Below are 22,546 nucleotides of genomic sequence, written 5' to 3' on the forward strand. Positions count from 1 at the left end.
TGTGCTAAGCTCATTTCCTGTGTTGCAGTAAGCATGTGACCTCACTTCCTGTTACTCTGTGTTGTTGAATGTAGTGCCTTGCTTTGTTGCACTAGCTAAAGTTTGATCAACCTGCCAAAGCTGTATAGTTAATTGCATTATTTGGCCAAAATTAAAAAAGACCATCTGTCTTTTAGCGATGGTGTTTCTGCTTCATAAACTTTCCACTTCAATGATGGCTTCAGCCTCCTTTAGTGATGCTGATAAGTGAGATTTAGTGAGGTTGAATTGGACCTTCAGCAGCTCCGCACTGATGGATCCAAACAATTAGCCACTAGAGCTAGCCAGCCCTGATCAGCCGGTGCGTACCCCCCTAGCTTAGCTTCGACTAGCGTTCCCCTGGCTCCCCAGGAGCTCTTGGGGGGAATGGGAATTAAAAGTCAGTGTCCAGCTTTTACTCACACTCACAGCCACGCCTACGGTCAATTTAGAGTATTCAATTAGCCTAGTCCCCATTTGCATGTCTTTTGACTGTGGAAGGAAGCTGGAGTACCCGGAGAGAACATGTAAACTCCACACAGAAAGATCCCATGCTCGAGCTGGGACTCAAACCCGGAACCTTCTTGCTGTGAGGCGACGGTGCTAACCACTGCACCACTGTACCGCCCCACTGAGAAAATTACTCTGGTGATTGGAAGTTTCATTCTGAGGAACATAAAGTTGATGACACTGGCAACCATGTAATGTATTCCAGGGGTCAGAGCAGGCAACATTTCATTTCAAACTGTGGGCTAAAAGTAAATATAAATACGATCAAATTGTGATTCAAGTTGGTGTTAATGACATCCAACTATGCCAGTTGGAGCTCACCAAATAATTACTGAGTTGGTGTGTACATTTGCGAAGACGATGTCGGACTCCATAGTGTTCTTTGGACCCCTGGCTAATCAGACCAGTGATGACATGTTTAGTTGCATGTCCAGCAAACGAAGTGGGCTTTGATGAATATTGAGTCAGTGTGCACATTCGCAAAGACGATGTCAGACTCTGGAGTGTTCTCTTGTCATTGTTCAACCGCTGGCTGCCGAGGTGGTGTTCAGCAAACATAAATGGAAAACTTTCTGAGGGTGGCCTGGTCTGATTCTGTGAGATGGCATTCATCCAACGTTGGCTGGAGCCACTCTCATCTCTAGAAATATGGCCCAGTATATTATAGAACCAAAAAATGGACAACCCAGAGTTCAGACCAGGAGGCAGACCTGCCGCCTTACATGCTTCTCTGCATGTCCACTAGGGCAGTTACCCACCCAAACCCCCATAGAGACAATGTCTGTCCCCTGACCACATCAGTTTAATTACTCCAATTCTATCAGAAGAGAAGTCAATCAGAAAAAACCTAATTTAACACGACCACTGAATTATCTCAAAAGAATACAAAAATTAGATGTGGACTATTAAATATCAGATTTCTGAGGCCAAGAACTGTATTACTGGATGAATTAATATCTGGCAATTGCACTGACCTGCTCTATCTCACTGAAAGCTGACTGTGTGACAAGGAGTATGTTAGTCTAAATGAATCCACTCTTCCCAGTCATATTAACACTCATGTTTCTAGAGGCTCTGGTCGAGTAATAGGAGTTGCTGTCATTTGCGACAGAAGTCTGGTAATAGATGTCAAACCCAAAATCAGTTTCAATTCATTTGAAAGTCTTATTCTCAATTTGTTTCATCCATCTTGGAAAACTCTACAGCCGCTTTCATTTATTATTGTGTACTGCCCCCCTGGTCCTTACTATTAATTTTCATCAGAATTCTCAGAGTTTATATCCAGGTTATTTCTTTTAACAGATGAAGTCGTTATTGTAGGTGACTTCAATATTCATGTGGTTGTTGAGAATGACAGTCTGGGTACTGCATTTATCTCTCCTTTAGACACAATTGGTTTCCATCAGTCTGTTCATGAACCGACTCACTGTCACAGTCACAGCCTCGACCTTATCCTGACTTATGAAATTGAAGCTGAACATCTCGCTGTATTTCTCTTTTATCTGAATATCAATTATTCACTTTCAAATTTGTAATCATCGACGACACTCCACTAAGGAAAACAGTAGTTTCCAGATGTTTCCCTTATCATGCCATAGCTAGATTTAAGGAAGTAATTCTATTGGCGCTAAATTCAGTGTCATGTTCCATGATAACAGAGGACGCTGTTGTCAACCTTCGTCCCTCCCAAACTGATCATTTTATTGATGGTGCAACAGGCATCATTGGAACAACTTTGTTTTTGTTTTAATTGGGGCAATAGAGTCCAAACAAAAACAAAAACAAAAAACAAAAACAAGCTGTGAATCCAAGGAAATAAGCACCTTGATACAATTCCGAAACCCAACAACTCAAACAAAAACATTCAAAAACTAGAGAGGATATGATGCTCCTCAAAACTGGAAGAGTCACATGTAATGTAGCAAGACTACATAAAACGTATTGAAAAGACCTGCATAGAGCTAGAGCTGCCTACTAATCAGCATTCATGGAGGGAAATAAGAACAGCCCCAGGTTTCTCTTCAGTAATCTAGCTAGACTGGCAGAGTCACAGCTCTATTGAGCCAAGTATTCCTGTTTTCCTCAGTAGCAATGATTTGGATTTTTGTGATAACAAAATTATATTATTAGACAGAAAATTATTCTCCTGCAATCAGCTGACATCACAGCACCTATAACCTCAGAAACCTTAGAGGCACCTGTAGGCTCAGACACTTGATCGTTTTTCTCCCATCAACCTTCATGAGCTTAGTACAATAATTACCACCTTTAAACCATCCACCTGTCTCCTAGATACCATCCCAACTAAGCTGCTTGAAGAGTCTCTTCCCCAAGTCAGTGCCACTCTCTAAGATATGATGAATATGTTGCTGTTATCTGGATATGTCCCACTGTCCTTTCAAGTAGCAGTAATTGAACCCCTTATAAAAACAAAACAAAAACAACAACAACTCTTAATCCAGAAGTTTTGAGCAAATACAGATCAATATCAAATCTTCCTTTTCTCTCAAAAACTTCAGGAGAAAACAGTTCATGAACAGCTCTGTGACTTTCTCCAAAGCAACTGCTTATTGGAGGATTTCCAGTTAGATTTCAGGGTTCATCATAGCACAGAAACAGCACTAGTCAGAATTACCAATGACCTCTTACTGGCGTCAGATGAGGGACTGGTCTCTGCGCTGTTCTTATTAGATCTTAGTGCAGCTTTTGATACCATTGACCGTCATATCCTTCTACAGAGACTGGAACATGTCATTGGCATTAAAGGAACTGCACTAAACAGATTAGGTCATATTTACTAGGTCGCTCTCAGTTTGTACTAGCTAACGATAATTCCTCTGAAACCACTACAGTCAGTTATAGTGATCCACAAAGGTCTGTGCTTGGACCAGTCCATCGCAGGGCAAACACATATAGAAAGATAACCATTCACACTCACAGACACAGAAAGACAGTATCCAATTAGCCTAGTCCCCACTTACATGTCTTTGGACTGTGGGAGGAAGCCGTAGCACCCAGAGAGCACCTGCACAGGCACAGGGAGAACATGCAAACTCCACACAGACAGACCCCGAGCGGGGACTCAAACCCAGAACCTTCTTGCTGTGAGGCAACAGTGCTAACCACTGATCAGGATTTTTGATTCAGTTCCCTCATAAACCAAATCTCCAGGACTGCCTTCTTCATTACTTCATTAGTCCAACCTTTGTCATTTCCAGGCTGGATGATGGCAATTCCCTCCTATCTGGCTGCACCTGAAAGTCCCTAAAGACTGTCCAGCTGGTCCAAAATGCCATATCCCACTTGTTGACTAGAACTATTTGAAGAGACCATGGGGGGATTTTGAATTTGACAGCGACCCAAAGTAGAGAAGCCAGTACAGGACAGACAAGCATATTTCTCCTGTACTCTCCTGTATTTTCCTTCTAACACACAGAGCCCTCAACAATCAGGGCACCGTCATATCTGACAGAGGTCATCGTCCTTGAAGTCTATCCAGCCAGAACCTTATGCCCCTGGTATGCAGGCTTCTCTTCTATGGAACTGTCTCCAAGTTTTAGTCCAGTTTCCTCAATTATGTGACCTTGTCTCTGCCCCGCTCTCCTGCTCTCTTTCCCCCCACCTGGTTAAAGCAGATGGCCATTCCCATTGAGCTTAGATGTGCTCAAATTTCCTGCCTGTTAAAAGGAAGAAGTTCATCACCGCTGTTGCAGGATGTGCTTGCTCATGGAGAACTGTTGGGTGTAAATTTATTGAAGGACTGTGGTACTAGACCTGGGGCCTCATGTTTCAATACTTGCGTGGAGCTCATATAAAAAAAAACGGCTGAAGCAAGAATCCTGAAAGTTGCGCACACAGAAAAAATACATACATCCCAATCAGCGTGGAATTGAGCGCAGATGTCGGAGTGACCAGGCCCTCCCCCGTTACACCCACCTATAAATACGCATTCATTTAGATAGGGTCTCCACTGTCCGCGCTTGCGAAAAAATGTAAAAGAAAAAGAGGTTCACGGCGTGCAAGCTGGAGGTGCTGGTCGGGGAGGTGGCAAAGAGACAGTAGATTTTGTTTGGCAGCCTGTCCAGCGGTGTCAGTATAAACACTAAACGTTGTGAGTGGGATAAGGTGTGTGAGAGGGCAAACGTGGTGGGTTCGGAGCAGAGCACCTCCACGGAGATAAAAAAAAGTGGTCGGACCTCAAGGTGGAAGTCAGCGACGTACAACTGCCCTCCGAAGGAGTGCCAGCCAGACAGTTGGGGGTCAGGGAGAGGGGCACCTGACGGAATTTGAGCAGCAGGTGGCAGTAGTCATGGGCAGCACCTCTGTGGGGGGGATTGTTGCCACCACCTACGCTGACTCTGAGAGCCTGGAGGGTAAGTGGCAACTCCATTTCTTACGCAACATTTCCACATGCTTTGCCACAGATGTAAAGGCAACAAATACACAGAATCAGCCATTTAAATACCTGTGCCCTGGCCCCAGCACCAGGCCGACAAGCGGCAGACGGTCCTCAAGGCCACCCGGACCCAGCGGTGCATCCTCCGGCCCACATGGATCCAGTGGGATGGTCCTCACACAGGCGGTCCTGCAGTCACAAGAGGACATCATCAAGGGAATAACAGGAATCAATGAGCTGCTCGACCACCTGATAAATGTATTAGAACGTTTAGTGGAAAAATAAAATTATCTGGCTTCATGAATCATGTAATCGCTTCTTACCTATTCACATTGTGGAAATTCAATTCTGCCGTGCGGGGATGGCTGCCCGGCCGGATTGGCGTCCATCCCTTCAGCCTCTGGGTCATCCCGTGGGGGGACAAGCTGCTTGGCCTGGGGGATGCCATGCAGGTTAGCCACATTGTACAGGATGCACATGCCATCACAATGTGGCACACCTTTTCCGGCCGATAGAGCAGCACGCCCACATTCTGGTCCAGACAGCGCCATCGACCCTTCAGCTGGCTGATGGCCCTCTCCACCACTGACCGAGTGCGGGAGTGGAGGTTGTTGTACCTCCGCTCTCAGTCAGTGTGGAGGTTGTGGAGAGGGCTCATCAGCCAGTCCTCAGGGGGTAGCCACTGTCACCTGAAGTAAAAGCACAGTGTTGCACACTTTTGCTTTAAGTGACTGGTGCAGGTTTAGTTTCTCGAATAACATAATATAATGAAGCATTTACTAACCCAGCAGCCATCCGTCACGGCACCTGCCTGCAGCCTCTCCTCAACAGTGCTGTTGCACAGAATGTACGAATCGTACGTTGAACCAAGCCACTTCGCAACAATGTTGAGCAGATTCATGTGCACATCGCAGATGATCTCCACATTGATGGAGTGGAAACCCTTACAATAAATATCGAGACGCAGCTGGGTGGTGGATGGGTCGAGTTTGGTGGTCGGGAGGATTTTGTCTCTGCTTTCTGCGGATGACATGGTCCTCTTAGCTCCATCAGGCCACGACCTTCAACTCTTGCTGGGACAGTTCGCATCCGAATGTGAAGCGGCTGGGATGAGAATCAGCACCTCCAAGTCTGAGGCCATGGTCCTCAGCCAGAAAAGGATGGTTTGCCCAGTCTAGGTCAAGGGGGGAGGTCCTGCCTCAGGTGGAGGAGTTTAAGTATCTCGGGGTCTTGTTCACGAGTGAGGGTAGGCTGGAGCTGGAGATTGACAGGCGGATTGGGGCGGCATCTGCAGTGTTGCGAGCACTAAACCAGTCCGTTGTGGTGAAGAGGGAGCTTAGCCAAAAGGTGAGGCTCTCAATGTACCGGTCAGTCTACGTTCCAACCCTCACCTATGGTCATGAGCTTTGGGTAATGACCGAAAGAACAAGATCGCAAATACAAGAGGCCAAAATGAGTTTCCTCCACAGGGTGGCTGGGCTCTCCCTTAGAGGGTGAGAAGCTCAGTCATTCAGGAGGGACTCAGAGTAGAGCTGCTACTCCTCCATGTCGAGAGGAGTCAGTTGAGGTGGTTCATGCATCTGGTGAGGATGTCTCCTGGACGCCTCCCTTGGGAGGTGTTCCATGCATGCCCAACCGGGAGGAGGCCTCGGGGCCAACCCAGGACACGCTGGAAGGATTATATCTCTTGGCTGGCCTGGAAACGCCTCAAGATTCCCCCGGAAAAGCTGGTGGAAGTGGCTGGGGAGAGGACAGTCTGGGCTTCCTTGTTGAGGCTGTTGCACCCACGACCCAGACCCACCGAATAAAGGGGAGGACAACGACGAAGGGGAAAGTTACAAATAAAAGAGAAAATGTATACAGGGTCAGAAACAAAAGGTGTCCAGGAGCTTGCTCAAACTGGCAACAGAGAAAACATGGAGAACATGTGACAAAGTTACAACTGAGAATACATATTGTCCAGGAGCGACCTCTGACTAGGACAAAGTAGCAACTGAAAATTCTCAAGAGAAGTATTGGCATAAGCACAAGAGACTAAGGAGTGGCTGGAGTGCAGGAATCATACACTGCAATACTCTGGCAGCGGGGAGCAGTGGAAGGGAGGCTTAAGTAGCCGGACTAATTAGCAATGGGTAACAGGTGGGAGTAGTTCAGCCCTGCCATAGAGGGAACCGCCTGGCCTCCACGTTCTCCGACTGTCAGAGGGAGAGAGAGAGAGAGATCAGTGAAACTGCTGTTGTGCGCTGAAGAGCGAATTGGTCAAAAATAATGATTAATAAATAAATTACTAATTAATATTAAATATTAATTATACGGGGCACCACCCTGATGAGTTCAGGGAAACTATAATACAACCAAACTTGTAACAGTTATCAGTCTTGAACAGAGTTTATCTACTAAACAGTCAATATTCTGTAACATTAACTACCTAGGGACGGCTCTGATGTTGAAGGATGAGATCCGAGCACTGGCTATTGCTTAGACACGTGACCACAAGTTTGTACACAAAAGACACTACGACTTCTCTCATATAATAAAAATATATTTATTAACACATTGCATCCATCAATCAGCAACACGTTGGTACAACTGTTATCTAAACGAAAGACACAAGTGATAATATATGTGTGTGCGCCTGTGTGTGTAAACGCGTGTGTGTGAGTGAGGGCGTGAGGAAGGGGAGGGGGGAGTATGGTTGCCTAGCAACCAGCAGGGCTAACAGCTAGTTAGCTGAGGCTAGCTAGCCGCTAGTTAGCACCGTGGAGGTAGAACTTACGGAATGTTAATAACTAAGCAGAGTGCTTAGTGCGAGAGAGAGAGAGAGAGAGAGAGAGAGAGAGAGAGAGAGAAAGGAAGGAAAGAACAAAGATGAACCCAAAAATGTGTGTTAACACACTTGTGCAGTATAAATAACCGGTAACACCTTCTTGAGAGGTCACGGTTATTAATAACTAACATCAATAAATAATATATAATGCTATGTAATTTCTGCTAATTACAGGACTTCTGTCACATAAACAGAGCATTAATAGACATCATACAACACACTAAGCTATTTCTCTGCCCAGAAAATGCCTAGTTAAAGGAATCCTTACTTGACCCGGTGGAGCGGTAAGGTATTCAGTTTCTGTGTTCCGGAGCGCGGTTCGGCTCGACTCGGAAGGCAGCAGAGCGGCGGCGGGGCAGTCTGCAGGGTCTGCTGTAGTTACTGGTGGGAAGGATGAAGAAGCTGTTGAGCTTTCCTTCACCAGGGACCAGTTCACGCGGGCTGCGTGGCTTGATGGTGGCTTCTCTGGATGAGTGGACAGGAGGGAGAGAGTTGTCCTTGTAGAGTCTCTGTCGTCGCTACACTGTACTCGAGGTCCGAGGTGGAGAACCAGAGGGTTGGATCTTCTGAAGACTTGCAAACCACCCAAAGGAAGAAAACCACAGAGAGAAGAAGATCACCGAGAGGTGAAAATCACAGAGAGAGAGAGAGAGAATCTTCTTCGCGCTGAAGTTTTACATGTGGAGGCCGATGATGTCACTTCCTGTGGGATGATACTGGCTCTCAGCCAATAGCATTTTGACAGGTTCTTGGATGTGGTCAGTGACCAGGTTCTCAGAGGGGGGTCAGTGGCCAGTCATTTAGCCTTTTACGATCCTTTTTCTAAGAACATGTGGTCACTTGAATTCAGGCTTTGAAAAGGGGTGTTAGGCCTCACAGGCCGAAAGCCTTTCTTCAGCTGGACTAATTGTCACATCTCTGAATTAATCTCTTGGTCTGGTTGAGTTGGCACAACACTGCGCTCAAGTGAGAACATGAATGTATCCCCCCTCCCTTAAGGGACACCACCTGGCATCTTTGATAAATATCCCGGAGCAGCTGTGGGTCGAGGATGAGGGAGTGCCCAATCCAAGAGCGCTCCTTGGGGCCATAACCCTCCCACTCGACCAGATACTGGTACCCCCTGCCCCACCTACAGACGTCGAGGATGCGTGTGACTTTGCAGGCAGGGTGGCCTTCTGTGATGCATGGAGGAGGTGGTGGTGGGGTAGCTGGCTGGAGGGGGCTCTCTGTGACAGGTTTGAGAAGGGAGACATGAAAGACGGGGTGCACGCTGAGGGAGGCTGGGAGGCTGAGTCAGACGGCGCTGGGGTTGATGAGCTTGTTTATGGTGAATGGACCGATATACCTGGGGGGCATTTTTTCTTGAATCTATCTGGAGGGGGAGGTCCCGGGATGATAGCAAGACCTGCTGTCCTCCTTGATATTCCGGTACAGGGATTCACCATCGGTCAGCTTGCTGCCAGTTGCACTTAGCTGTCCGGCCCAAGGCAGCCTTGGCCTCCTGCCTCACCCACTGGATTGTGCGGAATTGTGCGTGCACAGAAGGGACCACGCCTTGGACTCTTGGCTTAGGAAAAGGGGGGCCTGGAAGCCAGAGTTCACCATGAACAGGGAGAGTCCTGTGGCTGAGCTGATCAGGGTGTTAAGGGTGTATTCCACCCATGGGAGGTGAGTGGCCCAGGAAATTTGGAGGCGAGTGGTGACACAGCACAAGGCAGCCTCTAGGTCTTGATTGGCCTGTTTGGTTTGTCCGTTGGATTGGGGGTGATTTCCAGATGTGAGACTGGAGGTGGCCCAAGAGCAGAACGCCTTTCAAACTTGCGACGTGAATTTGGGCCCTCTGTTGGAAATGATGTCCAAGGGAATGCCATGGAGACGGAATACATGTTTCACTAACAGGCTGGCCATTTCCAGGGTGGTTGGACGCTTGGGGAGGAGGACGAAGAGCACCGCCTTGGAGAATCTGTCCACAATAGTTGGATGTGTTAAAAGCAGTCTTCCACTCGTCACCCTCTCTGATATGGACCAAGTGATAGGCGTTTCTCAGGTCCAATTTGGTGAAAATAGTGGCTTTATGGAGAGGACTAAAAGTCTATGAGAGGAAGTGGATACTTGTTTTTAACTGTGATCTCGGTCAGTCCAGTGTAGTCGATACAGGGGCATAATGTTTTGTCATTGTCAAAACAGGACCCAAATGCAGACAGCGTACAACCTAAAGGTATTTAAATAAGCAAAAAGACAAAGTAACAACACAGGAATCTCCAAGTACAAATGAAGAAAACAGTGTCAAATGAAAGGGGTCAACAGGCCTATGCCCTGGACAGATGAAAAGTACAACAAAAATGAGTGAAAAACAAGACAGAACTAAACTAATGGAGGAAAACATTGAGGTGTGGGGAACACTGCAAACAAGGAGCAGAACATGAATGGAGAACAAACACAGGCAAAATCTGACAAACACACTGACACAGACAATGATCCAACACAAGACAAGTGAAACACAGAGGTTAAACACACAGGGAAGAGTGAGACACTGGTGGTGCAAACAACACAGATGAGACACATGAGGTAATTACAGGAGGGAACACAGGAAGACAGGACACCAACTACATAATAAACCAGGAACAAGACAACAATCATGACATAAAAGGGCAGCGCAGCATTGTAAAAAATGTAAAGTACCGGGTGCTGAGAGCAATGTCTCATTTTCTACTACCAGTGGACGTTCTCCAGCAAAACAACCCAAGATGGATGTCTCCTACCCAACAACTCCATAAGTGAAGAAGATCTGATGTTTCTTGTTGCCGGATAGGACATATCACCTCCCGAGGGAGGTGTCCAGGAGGCATCCTGGAAAAAATATCAAGTTTAAACTTATCTTACTTCTTATTTCTTAAAGTCTGCACTTTACTAATTATTGTAATTTGTAATTTCTTATTGTTTTTATAGTACTTTCAAGAGCAAGTTTAAAACTGTAACAACAGAATTTCCCCTTGGGGACTAATAAAGAATTCTCATTCTGATTCTGATCCTGATCCTCACCCTCACCAGATGCCTGAAACACCTCAACTGACTCCTCTCAACATGGAGGAGCAGCCACTCTTCTCTGAACACCTCCTAAATGAATGACCTTCTCACCCTATCTCGAAGGGAGAGCCCAGCAACCCTGCGGAGGAAACTCATTTGTGTTTGCGATCTTGTTCTTTCGGTAATTACCCAAAGCTCATGACCATAGGTGACGGTTGGAACGTAGATTGACCGGTAAATCGAGAGCCTCGCCTTTTTGTTGAGCTCCCTCTTCACCACAAGAGACTGGTTTAGCACCCACTTCACTGCGGATGCTGCCCCAATCTGCCTTTCAATCTCCTGCTCCATCCTACCCTCACAACAAGACCCTGAGATACTTAAACTCTTCCACCTGAGGTAGGACCCCCCGTCCCCGTCCCCGTCCTGAAGTGGGCAAACCACCCTTTTCCGGCTGAGGACCATGGCCTCAGACTTGAGGTGCTGATGCTCATCAACAGACTGCCTGGGTGACCCTACCAGGGGCAAAATGCCCTCGACAGCATAGCTTCTAGGGTCACTAGGGCACTCAAACTCCTCCATCATGATAAGGTGACAGTTCCAGGAGAAGGCAAAGTTGTACTCTAACTTTAGAATATAGAAGAATGGTATTTCAAAGAAAAACAGCATGTGATAAAGCCATAAAATCAGGAATTAATTTTGGATGTAATTTTCTGCTAAAGGATGAATTATTTATCTTGAATTAGCATTTCAATGATAAGCGATAGAACATGGATTGATGATTAGCTTTTTTCTATTTTAATTATACATAACATTTGTCATCTACATACTCCTAGAAATGTTTTGGCGTATATATCTATACATGTAATTTTTTGGTAATTTGGAAAGTCAATGTGTCTGTATCTGATATTGATCTAGTATTTCTGCAACTGCCCCCCCCACCTCCCCAGAAGTAAAGTTAATTGTCTTTAATAGTATGTCATAATGGCCATATAGTATATAGAGTCTCCCTACCAGTCCTACAGAAAGGACAAACTCAATAAATGACCTGATATTTGTCAAGATTTTCTAGACAGCTGTATTTTTATGTGTTAAACTTCATTTTGGAGCAAATGCAAAACAAATAAATGAACGCTAAATGGTACTTAATATCCAACTTGGTTCGTCAATCTTGATATTTTCATCATTCTGCCTGATCTTAATTGTGTTCCTCATGATCATGGTGTTTCATGATGATAATTGTTATACTGTCATTAAATATTTTACCACCTGCATCATTTTCAGTAGCTTTGGCTTTGAGTGCTCCATCAAACATTAATAATCCATGGCCCCTGTCTCTCATATTGCTTTTCAGGATTTTATAGTCTGTTTTACATCACTTACTCTGCAGACGGCTGGGGCTCGTTTTTACATCGACAGATGATGACAGACAAATTTGGTTTAAAGCACAAGCCCTCTGATTAGGAGCCAGTTCCAATTAATAAGGACTTTATGAGCTGTGTTCCATTAATGCAGCCATTAAAGGTGCTTGGATTCATGATTGGCACCCCCTTTTCATGAATCAGCGTAATTTGCAGTTGGTGTCATGAATAGAATTGCCTGCTAAATGTGTTACACATTCATTTTTGTTCTCTGGATACTTCTGTGTATTTCTAAACAATGTCATCTCAGTTTACAATTGTTGTAGGTCGCTGTCAGCAAGGGGTCCCTAACACTGAGCAAATAGAAGTGGTTTCATCCATGATGAATTGCTTCAAAACTGATCCCATTATTTCCAGGCCTGTACTTAGCTATCAGTGTAAAAGTCATACTATTGGCACATAATCCAGTTAGCACTGCAAACCTTACACAGTTTATTGGTTCCATTGTAGTGTGTGGACACTTAAGACCTACACATTTGCCCTCTGAATATACTGTATGGAATTAAATTATTTTTGTCATTACACTGATAAAGCCTGTTTGTTGGAAGAATATGGGCTTAGTGTGATCTGGCTGAGTCACAATCATGCCAGAACAATTTCAAATGAAGGAAATAAAATATTAATGTGCATTAAGGACACATCATAGATGATCAGTGAAGAAGCTGTGAATATTTTAGTTTACTCCTTGATTGCTCTGCAGGTGAAGATGGATTGGGTTGTCAGCCTTGGGATCAGAAGTAGCTGAGGTTCAGCTGGCCTGCAGGGCTGGGATCCAGGGAACATGCCTAGGTGAGGAGCACAATGGTTTAAGTCCAGATGAAATAGGAAAGTAATTTTCACCTTGACATAGAGACCACACTATGACTTTTGACATGACTGTTTGTCAGATATGGAAGCTTGAGAGACCATGTAAAGTCACTGTAACTTTGAGTATTGAGCTGGTAAAAAATACATAAAACTGAGGAGGAGTGCTGTTCATTAACTGACATAGATGGGAACTGATCATTTGATTAGAGGTAGAGAAATTCTTGATCAAAATTTTGGAGGCATCCATTTTGATGCAGAAAATCAAACATCACACTTGAAACTATGTGTCCTGTGCATAATGGACCAATCTACATGGTAATGGATGTATTTGGAACGGTAAGTGAGAAGTTCGACAAAGCTGAAATGGCCTGTCATGGTCTGGTAATTGTGTTGGGAAAATGATGCAATGTTTTATCATGGGAAAATGAATATAGTATTGAAGAAGAAGGGACTCTAACTGACCGGTTTAGGAATACTGACTCTTGGCTGAATCAAAATGTAAAGTCTTTCATATGCAGCATGCAATTTTTCACACTAGTATGTCTGCCAACACCTAAAATACTTATGGTTGGGGAGAAAATAGAAATTACTTGTATAAAAGAAAGTGAGTGATATTTCTTTAAAAAAATGTCAAATCCATGTGGGAATTCTGTCATTTTAGAAGTCAATTTAAGAAAATGACATTAACATAAGAAATGGAAATGTGCATATATGTCCTCAAACCCCTTCCCAGTATACTGGGGAGGGGTTTGGAATAAATTGACACTCTGTAGTCAGACAGATTTGAGTATTTATCCAGGCCAGGGTATAATACAATGATAATGAATACAATAATATGATCAACAACATATGACTGCTCTGTATTCTTTTTTGTGAAAATGTAATAAATTTCATGTGTTGTAGGTATTTGCATTTACACCACATTTCCCTCTACAAATGCACACTGTATGGGGAGCAGAGCACATATCTATTGACAAGTTCACTTTTTGTGTACTTGCATTTAGATGTTGTGAAACAATTCAGTCATAGATGATGCCTCTCGCTGCATGCAGTATGTGTTCATCAAGCCATTGAATGCGAGGTAGGATGTTCCTCCAATAAACCATCTCTCTCTCTCTCCCTCTCCAATTACTCTTCATTTTTATGAACAGAGAATTTTAAACAGTGCTTAATTATTATTCCCCTAATAGTTATGGCTCCAACAACCCCCTTACTTTCTCCACCCACAATGAAAAACATAGCAATTACAGAAAAATCAATGGGTTGAATGATTATGCTGGGGGGGGGGGGGTGTCTTATACGATTGTTAAAGTTAGAAGTAAACACTAAGTGAATGGGGAAGTGTATACGAGAGACATGTTCAAGCGTCATCAAACATCATCATTAAACTGCAAGACCAACCAGACATTGTGGTCCTTTAGCAGGTCATGGTTGTAGATGGGATAATGTCAACATTATAAAAGCTACTAGCTGACTGATGAGAATACTTCAATACTTGAAATCAGCTTGCTGTTGATGAAACAATAACACCAAAGTGCAAAGCGATGAATGAAATCACATAAGTTTACAGACTGAACTAAATTGTACATATTTGTCATAATGGGTATACTATGTATGAAGTTATATCATTTTTCTGGCATGAAATAATTTGAAGTAGAATGACTATATTCAATTGGTCACCCAGATAAAAAAATTAACATCCTCTAAGGGTAGGACATGGCTTCCTGGACTGACACTGATCGGGTAATAGCGGTCGTGTTATACTCATGTGTTATTACCATTGACTGAGCGTAATGGCATGGCTAAACATTCAGATAAAATAATAATAATAAATAATAATAACCATTAAAGTTCTCTTGGACACCACCTTTTTAATGAAGTAAAAAGTAAATAACCAGAATTCCTGTCCTTATTAGTCTCATCATATCAATTTAGATTTCTAAAATTTATTTCATTACAAGTGTGATAGACAGGGTTCTTTCTTCATGGAAGATGTCAGGATATTTTAGTTGTGCAACATTACAAGCATATTTCTGTTCAAGGGCATTTATTTCCACAATAAAGAAAGGAAAATAATTTTGCGTGTGTGTGTGTGTGTGTGTTCTTGTACTTACTACAGTACATATTGAGGACTACAATAGAAAATTTAACCAACAGAGTGAGGATATTTTTGGAAAGTGAGGACATTTTAGCCGGTCCTCATATCTTCGAAGGGCCGTTTGAAGGTCAAGACTTGGTTTTAGAATGTAATATGTCAATGAAGGTCTAATAAAGATATAAGTACAAGGATGTTGTGTGTGTGTGTGTGTGGGGGGGGGGGGGGGTGTTTGCGTGTGTGTGTGTGTGTGCTTGGCTTTGTCATATATTTGTTGGATTTCAAAATCAGCAGTCAACCATACTTATGGAGTCCCATGAGCTGTGTCAGAACCAATATGCTGGACGTAGTTGGAGTTAAGACTTGGTTTTGAGGTTAGACTGAAGGTCAGTGTTTCAGGCATGGCTTTTGAGATAATAAATGTTTAATGTATGTAATAGGCTGTTATGTTCCATGTGTACAGACATAGAGTACAGGGGAAGAGAAAGACAAAATTTACATCAGCCAGCAAATATTTCAAACTATAGCACTGATTCTCAGAGAATTAGATGCTGAAGCACAAAAGCTGATTACTCCACTATCTGTTGGTACATTCAGTGCCATTCAGTGAAATTGAAGGGATATAAAGTTATGTTTCTGTTTAACAACCAGCATGAGGCACCAAACTGGAGCTGAGTGGCCATTGCTACCTCTGCTGCTTGCTCTTGTTAACAGATATCACACACTACTGGAATCCTGCAGACACAAGCTGTTTTCAAGCCCAATGAGCTGCGGAGAGGCCAATGATGACAAACAGCTGAAGTGATGCAGGAGACACACCAGGGACAATTTGAAATGACCCGAGGAAGACCAACATTTTTTTGTAAAGTTAATGAGCTGATACAAAACAAAAAACATAGAAGAATATGCAGAATATAAACAGAAAAGTATTCACATGTAATTATGATAGATTTAAATCATGGAAAATTCTGTCTCACTGGAATTAAGATGGACATCATGAGCATAGTTAATTAATTATGGGCAAAACTGGCCACTTAATCAACGTATTTATTTATTATGGCTGTGTACAAAGAATGGTACGTTAAATGTAAGCAGCATTGTAAAATACAGACAGTTTTACAGAGTATATTAAGGAGTTTAACATGAATTTATATGAATGCAAGAAGGAAAGGAAAATCCCCAAAATATTTCCTGATAGATTTAGACTAGAATTAAGGGTTTACATGGTTTATATGGTCCACAATTTGGAAGTGTGCCATCTTGGAGATACTGAATATAAGCTTAACCTAACAAATTACGAATGTTCCAAAAACGACATTGACATGTTTTGGATGTACTAACTGGCTGGACTATAAGAAGGATTTGCAGATCTACCAAAGCGTACAGTGACAGTTTGTGATGGGTGGTAATTTAGTAGAAGGTCAGAAGTTTATTTTGGCACTAAACCATTTAGAGCTTTATATACCAAGAGGGTTATTTTGAAATCTATTCTGCGAGGGAGGAAGCCATTGTAAAGACCTGAGAACTGGAGTGATGTGGTCCCCTTCCTTGCTGTTGGTGAGTACTTGAGGAGCAGCATTTTGAATCAGCTGTAGCTGTCTAATGGATTTTTTTTAAGGGGGACCTGTAAAGACGCCATTACAATAGTTGAGCCTGCTAAAGATAAATGCTTTATATGTCTTTCAGATGGTCGGCATGATGTTGCAGTGGTTATTACTGTTGCCTCACAGCAAGAAGGTTCCAGATTCGAGCCCCGGCTTGAGCATGGGTTCTTTGTGTGTGGAGTTTGTTCTCCCTGTGCCCGCGTGGGTCCTCTCTGCATACTCCTACTTCCTCCCATAGTCCAAAGACATGCAAGAGGGGACTAGGGTAATAAGATACTCTAAATTGACCGTAGGCATGGCTGTGAGTGTGAATAAAAGCTGGACAGTGACTTTCAATTGATCCTCTTGGGCACCAAAAAAAAATGGAGAACATAGTCCTGCTGCCACTTAGACTTGAGCTTTAAGGTGTTGGGTGAGGAATCCTTATCTTCATTTGCTCTCCGTCCTGGAATGGAGGATCATGTGCACCATACTTTTGCAGGTGAAGGCATCAAAGCAGGAGGCCAAGGTAGAATGTCCAGTTTAGCGAGCATTTTATGGCCATAGGACAGTTCATGGGGTGAGGCAGAGGTGGTGGCATGTAGTGTTGCTCGGTACACCTGAAGCAAGGACAGCATAACCTCTTTCCATGGCTGTGACTACAAGATGGCTGTCTGTAAGCAGCTTTCCAGCGAGCAATAGTATTTTTTGACAGCGCCATTAGCTGCAGCACAGTACACAGATGTTTGAATATGGCGCATGTCGTGTGCATCCATGAACTCAGCGAACTCAGCAGAGGTGAACTGAGGTCCATTGTTGGTAACAATGCACCTCTGGGTTGCCATGGTGGCTGAAAAGGGAACATCAGGAACTTTACAACATCTGCTGTTGTGACACTGTGGGTGAAGGCAAGCTCAGGCCACTGAGTGTAGTAGTCTGTTAGTGTTATGGCATAACGGCACGCAAGGTGAGCTGTGGCCCAACTAAATCAAGGCCCAGTGTCTGCCATGGGTCCTCAAGGAGCCTGACAGGTTACAGAGGAGCAGGGTGAGTGGAGGCTGTTTTATTATTTGACTGACAGGCAACACAACAGGCTATATTGGTCCAAACCTCTGAGTCCATTTATGGCCTCCAACATAGATCTTGCAGGTGCTGTTTAGTACACACAACTCCTTGGTGACACAGATGAGCCAAAGCTGTCTAGGTCTGTTGTGCAGAGGGTGGCACCAGGAGTTTCTTTTTTGTATGCATATTGTGGGGCTTGGATTGCATAGCCTGCACTGCAGCACCATCTGACTTAATTTTGTTTGCCTGCGCTGCAGCAGCTTCCATCCTTATTGCTAATGTAGTAGCCTTCTCCAAAGTCAAGGCAGTCTCAAATAACAGTGTTTCCCTCATTCTGTCATTGTGCAGGTGTTCCAACAACTTGTCCCGAATCATCTTGTCTGCATTAGCAGTGAATGCACATTTAACAGAAAGTGTCTGGAGGGCAGCTATGTACTGAACGACCTTCTTGTGTGGCAGTTGTACTTGAGGTCGGACACTGTGTTGCTCCACTATGACATTAACTTTGGGTAAAACGTGTGGGCCGGAAGATGCGCTGCTGGGTCCGGGTGGGCTGGAGGACCGTCGGCCTGGTGCTTGTGCTGGGGCCGGGGGATGGGCTGCCCCGAATGCCACTGGTCCTGGCGGATGACTCTGAGCCGGCGGACAGGCTGGCGCGGGAGTCAGCGGGGGTGCTGCACGTCGGCGGCATGGCTGTTCAATGCTCAATTTCTATTAAACATATTGGTTTATTTAAATAGCTGATTCTATGTATTTGTTGCCTTTACATCTGTGGCACAGCATGTGGAAATGTTGTGTAAGAAATGGAGTTGCCACTTACCCTCCAGGCTCTCGGAGTCAGCGTGGGTGGCGGCAACAAACCCCCCCACAGATGTGCTGCCCGTGACTGCTGCCACCTGCTGCTCAAATTCCGTCAGGTGCCCCTCTCCCTTACCCCCACCTGTCTGGCCGGCACTCTTCCGGAGGGCAGCTGTACGCCGCTTGACCTCCACCTTGAGGTCCTGTGACTGCCATTTTCCATATTGTTATTTAAATTTAGGTTTAAGCCAATTGATTATTGTAGTTATTGCATTTAGTGATTGCGCAGTGTTTAACTTTAGCCAATAACAGGTCCAACCACTTTTTTTTTTCACCTCGCGGGGGTGCGTTGCTCCAAGCCCACCGCCTTCACCCTCTTGCTCTTCTTATCCCACTCACAACCTTTATTGTTTGTACTGGCACCACTGGACAGGCTGTCAAACAAACTCTGCTGTCTCTCCTCCACCTTCCCGACTAGCTCGCATGCCGTGAACCTCTTTTTCTTTGACATTATTTCGCCGACAGCAGAGACCCTATTTAAATGAATTTGTGTATTTATAGGTGGGGGTAACGGGGGCAGCCCGGTCGCTCCGACATCTGCGCCTAATTCCATGCTGATTGGAATGTATCAAGGAAACGTGCGTGGATTCTGGCGTTCGCACATATTGATACATCTGGATTTTTTTTTTTGCGTACGCAACTCTCTCTCTTCTTGTGACCGCAAGTTTTTAATATGAGATCCACGCAAGTATTGATACATGAGGCCCCAGGTCTAAAATCAGTTGAAAGGCGCTACATCTGTGCAGACACATCTGATAAGTTTATCACTAGATATTCTAACTCTGCTAGAAGTACCTGGTCCCAGTCCAGATTTAATTCAGATTTTGTGTTTATGTGACAATTTAGTAAATAATTTCAGTCTTTCAGTGACACATACTTTAGATGATATTGCACCTGTAAAAACCAAGATGGTTTTTGATAAATCTAAAGCACCTTGGATGAATGTGGAAAGAGTGAAGGCACCAAAAAGAACCTGCTGTACATTTGAGCGCAAATGGCGTAAGACCAATTGACCACATGATACTTCTTAAGCGCCTTGAACACTTTTTAGGCCTTACAGGCACTGTCTTAACTGGCTTTCCTCTTACCTTACTGTTAGATTTTTTCTGTTTCTGTTGCTGTTGGTAACTCTGAATTAGATATAGTCAGTGTTGCATATGGAGTCCCTCAAGGGTCAATTCTTGGCCCTCTACTGTTTAATTTGTATATGCTCCCACTTGGGTCCATCATACAACAATACAACACATCATATTACTCCTAAACCGATGACACACAGTTATACATACTTTTTCTGCCAACCGCCTTAATCCAATGAATGATCTCATCCAGTGCATTACTGAACTTAAATATTGGATGGTGAAAAATGTCTTGCTGTTAATTGAAGATAAAACAGAGATGATTATAGCAGGTCCAAAGGCTTTGAGGCACCAGATTAACTCTTCGTCAACTCCCCTATCGGTAAAACCCTTTTAGCATGTCAAAAACTTGGGTGTGATATTGGATTCTGATCTGAACTTTCAGAAGCACAATTCCAGTATATAAAACTGCTTTTTTTTGGGCTTTTCTGAAAAGTTGGTTCACATATTCATTTCCGGTTGACTAGACTGTTGTAATGGACTCTGCTGGACTGGCAAAGCAAAAGCTTAATAAAATCCAGTTTATTCAGAATGCTGCAGCCAGAGTATTAACCAAAACCAGAAGGTGTGAACACATCACTCTGGTTTTAACTTCTCTTCACTGGCTCCCAGTAAAGCAAAGAATCAATCTTAAAATACTTTTTTATCATTTTTAAACTATGAATGGCCCAACTCCCTCCTACATTGTTAAAATGCTCTCAGAATACACGCCAAATAGACCCTCGAGATAGTCGAAAAAATGTCTCCTCCCCATACCTAGAAGGAATACTAAATCAGCTCATGATGCCTTCAGCCATTATGGTCCCCTTTAGAATTCTGTACCACATGAACTCAGGTCTGTTACAAGAGTGTCTTCCTTTAAAAGCAGAACAAAAACATATATGTTTTGCAAGCTTTTAGTTAGGTTAATGGGTACAACCTTCCTTCTAGAAACAGTATTATTGTTCATTCTTTTGCCAGTGATGTTTATTTTCCTCTCTTACCTGTTGTTGATTCATATATGTTTGATCTTATTTGCTTTATATATGAGATGTTAATGTAATATATGTTATGTATGATCTTTGCTTGTTTTTAAGCACATGGAGTTTACACTTGCCGTATGAACTGTGCGATATAAATAAATTTGACTTCACATGTCTATGCAGCACTCTTAATGCAAGAGAGGCTGAAATGTTGGTTGTAGAGAATGTATCGATATAAAAAAAAGTTATAATTTGTTTTTTTGCATTGATCATCCACTCATAACTTTAAGGAAATGCAGTCTGCAAAATGACTGTAATCTTGCGGGTTGAACCCTAACCTTGCTTTCTGATCCTTTCCCCAAATAAACTCTGCATAGTGTATGAATCCCTCTCTTTCATTTAAGTGCTGAGGATGAGTAAATCAATAATGCAACTAAGTATTTAAGATAATCCAATTCTAGGCATTTCTTTGAGCCAGCATCTTCTGTGAGAGGCTGCAAAGCCCTCAACAAAAGAGAGAGGATATTTTCTTTTTATGATTACCGCTTGGCAGACCCTGCTGAATGCAGAGGAGTGCAGAGAAGCTGGGAGTCTTGAACTTTACTAAAAAGCAAAACACTTCAAGCCATTTTATAATCAACTTCCAATTCACAATGGGAGTGAGTGTGATACCTGAAATCATCAAAGAATTAATCTTAAAATCATACAGTATGTATTATGACGGTCACATACAAGCACTACAGGATAATTATAGCTGTTGTACTTTGTGCTACTTTTCATATTCAATATTTTATCCTCATGTTTGGTATTGTGTGGAGTAAGCTAGGCTTTTGTCTGAGAGTGTTTTGGTGAATTTATTTTACATGACAAAAATCTCCTGTAAATGGATATCACTGAACTTCAGCAGGTGAGTACAGAAAATATTGCAGCTGACAATGCTGATTAAAGCAGATGCTCAGTGATGTTTACTCACTTTGGCACAAAACAGCAAGCTAGAAGTCCTTGTGATAAGTTGTGAGTACCAATCAACTACACAGTAAGTCACCACTTGGAAGATCCTATTATTAGGATCAAGTGTGAAAATGTGTTATACTGGTAAATACCTTACAACATGCTCTATTCTAATGCTTCCTTGTGTAAGTGAGTTTACACGCAGCCTAATATTCTGATTATAACCCCAAATCAAGTCAACAATCTCCTCATTGGGAGTAAAAATAATTAAACCAGTTGGAGCTTCAAAGGGGTAGTAGAAACCTTTTCATAACTGATCAAAAAACATAGCATCCATCCATCTTCTTCCACTTATTCCTGTTCATGGGGGGGGCTGGAGCCTATCACAGTGGCTACAGGCGAGAGGCAGGGTACACCCTGGACAGGGTGGTTTTTTTTAGTTAGTTTTTTAGTTGTTGTTTTTTTTTAATTCAGATAAACATACCTCAACAGTATCGGATTAACCAACAGAATTGTTGAAAAACAGAGAGATGCCAGGTTAGACTGAACTTTTGAACATGTAAAAAATCCTGGAACCTTTGAGAGGTGTGAAAGGTTAGTCCCCCAATAATTCAATTATCCATCTTTTTTCCAAAAAAGGGTTGAAAGGTCATGGTGGCTTTTACATAGCTGTCTACACAACATCACACCCTCTGGCAAACGGTCAGATCTCAGCCTGTCTGACAAATCTCCTTGGTCAATGCTTTCATTTTTCCCCCTTTTTGCCTACCAAGAATGAATGCACCAGTGAATACTCACCTGGTTTTCCCTTGACAGTTATCCCATGGAAATCCCAATCATTAGATTCTCTTTGGACTTTGCATATAGGAAGAGAGGGGGGATTTATTTAA

At 43.3% G+C, this 22,546-nt stretch overlaps 1 pseudogene; it reads left to right on the plus strand.

Annotated features, from left to right (window-relative positions):
- Nucleotides 1-20,399, plus strand: part of LOC147258459 (uncharacterized) — a 28,133-nt pseudogene extending 7,734 nt beyond the window's left edge.
- The last annotated feature ends 2,147 nt before the right edge of the window (nucleotides 20,400-22,546 follow it).

The sequence above is a fragment of the Aulostomus chinensis genome, chromosome 7, assembly GCF_037954235.1.
Source record: "Aulostomus chinensis isolate RoL2024-O1b breed Wild chromosome 7, RoL_Achi_v1.0, whole genome shotgun sequence".
NCBI lineage: Eukaryota > Metazoa > Chordata > Actinopteri > Syngnathiformes > Aulostomidae > Aulostomus > Aulostomus chinensis.